We start from the raw sequence: 2,582 nt of genomic DNA on the forward strand, positions 1-2,582 counted from the left end.
GAATACCCGGATGTTTTCCTTGAAGATCTTACCAATTTACCACCTCATCGGAGAATAAATTCTTCATTGACTTAGTGCCTGGCACGAAACCAATTTCCATGGCACTGTATAGATTTGCACTTGTCGAGTTACACGAGTTGAAGATTCAACTCCAAGAGTTTTTAGACAAGTGCTTCATTCACCCTAGTACATTACCTTGGGGAGTACTGGCTCTATTTGCAAAGAAAAAAGATGGCACATTGCGACTGTGTATCAATTACCGAAAGTTGAACTGCGTAACTGTTAAAAGCAGGAACCTATTATTGCAAATAGATGATTTGTTTGACCAATTAAAGGGGGGCGTTGTTTTTCAAAGATTGATTTGAGATCGGGGTATCACCAATTCAGGGTGAAGGAGGAGGATGTTTAGAAAATGACCTTTTGTACGTGGTATGGCCATTATAAGTTCTTAGTAATGCCTTTTGGGCTAACCAATGCACCGGCTTTGTTTATGGATTTGATGAATCGAATCTTTCGTAAGTCTTAGATCGATTCGTGGCTGTCTTTGTCGACGACATCTTAGTCTACTCACCCTCTAAGGAGGAACACGAGAAATACTTATGGTTTGTACTTAAGTTACTTGGAGCACACCGTTTGTATGCTAAGTTCGAGAAGTGTGAATTTTAGCTAAAAGAAGTTAAGTTCTTAGGCCATGTGGTGTGCGGGAAAGGGGTGATGGTAGATTTATCTAAGATAAACGTAGTGCAAGATTGGGAGCAACCTAAGAATGCCTTTGGGATCCGAAGTTTCTTAGGCTTAGCCGGGTATTACTAACGTTTTGTGAAAGATTTTTCTAGATTGGTTGCATTGTTAACCAAATTGACAATGAAGGGAATTAAATTCATGTGGAGTGAGGCTTGCGAAAAGTCATTTTAGGAGCTTAGGGATAGACGCACCACTGCTCCAGTTTTGATTATTCCAGAGAAAGGTTTGGGTTATTTAGTTTAATGTGATGCGTCTCGTGAAGGAATGGGTTGTGTATTGATGCAAGAGGGGAAAGTTGTAGCCTAAGGCTCATGGAAATTAAAAACACATGAGAGAAACTATCCTATTCATGAATTAGAGTTAGCGGCAATGATTTTTGACTTAAAAATCTGGAGGCATTACTTGTACGGGAGGAGATTTGAAGTGTTTTCCGATCAAAAGACTTTGAAATATCTGTTTTCACAAAAAGACTTGAATTTCAGGCAGAGGAGGTGGATGAAGCTTATGGAGGATTATGATTTCAAGTTACACTATCATCTAGGGAAGGGCAACATAGAGGCCAATGCTTTGAGTAGGAAATTCGTAAGAGTGTAGCTAGTATCGCAATCTGGGAATGGCAGATTTTGGGTGTAGTGTGCGAGTTTAACTTGCATCTTGGCAAGTCCGTCGGGTCAGCTATTTTGTTCACTGTAGTTGCACAACCTACTCTAGTTAGCCGAGTTATAGAAACACAACAGAATGATTGCGAAGTGGAATCTATCAAAGAGAAGATATTTAGTTGGAAGGTAGAGAATGGCTTGAATGATTATCCTGACTCGAGTGTGAGGTATCTGGACCGTCTTTTTGTGCCAAAATCTTGTAGAAAGGAGGTACTCCGAGAGTTTCACCATTCTCGCCTTGTAATACACCCGAGAGGCACAAAGATGTATCATAACCTTAGTCGCCAATTTTGGCGGAGGGGAATGAAGAGAGATGTAGCCTTGTTTATTTTGAGGTGCCTTACTTGTCAACAAGTGAAGGCTGAGCATTAATGACTAGCGAGTTTATTGCAACCCTTACCTATAGTCAAGTGGAAGTAAGAACATGTCACGATGGACTTTGTTGTGAGTCTTCCATAGACTCAACGGGGTAATGATGCTGTGTGGGTAATAGTCAACCGGTTAACCAAATCAGCACACTTTGTACCTATGTGCACGAGTGACTCGGTAGATCATCTTGCCATCCTATATGTTAGAGACGTAGTTCAACTTCATGGGGTCCCATTGACTATCATTTTAGATAGAGATCTGTATTTCATGGCTTGGTTGTGGCAAAGCCTATAGAGTGCCTTACGTACTAGGTTGATGCTTAGAACCGCCGACGAACAGTCCGAGCGCACCATTCAGATCTTAGTAGACATGCTTCGAGCTTGCATTCTCAATTTTCAGGGGTCGTGGGAAAGGCATTTACCCTTGGTAGAGTTTACTTATAATAACAGTTTTTAGGCGAGTATTGGTAGGGCACCTTTTGAGGCCATGTATGGCCGACCGTGTAGATCCAGTGTGTTGGGCTGAGGTGGGTGACGCACATATGTTAGGTCTTGAATTAGTCTGAGAAATGATGGAGGAGGTTGCTCTTTTTTGTAAGAGGTTGGTTTCGGCTCAGAGTCCTCAGAAAAGTTATGCCGACCGTAGGAAGAGGCCTTTGTGTTTTGAGGTAAGGGATCATGGGTTTCTTAAAATATTGCCAAGATAAGGTTTGATGAGATTTGGGAAGAGCAGGAAGTCGTGTCCTAGATTTATTAGACCTTTTGAAATTCTAGGGCGAATTAGGGAGGTAGCTTATCATTTGGCTTTGTC

The sequence above is a fragment of the Camellia sinensis genome, chromosome 8, assembly GCF_055761805.1.
Source record: "Camellia sinensis isolate YWXY chromosome 8, ASM5576180v1, whole genome shotgun sequence".
Lineage (NCBI taxonomy): Eukaryota > Viridiplantae > Streptophyta > Magnoliopsida > Ericales > Theaceae > Camellia > Camellia sinensis.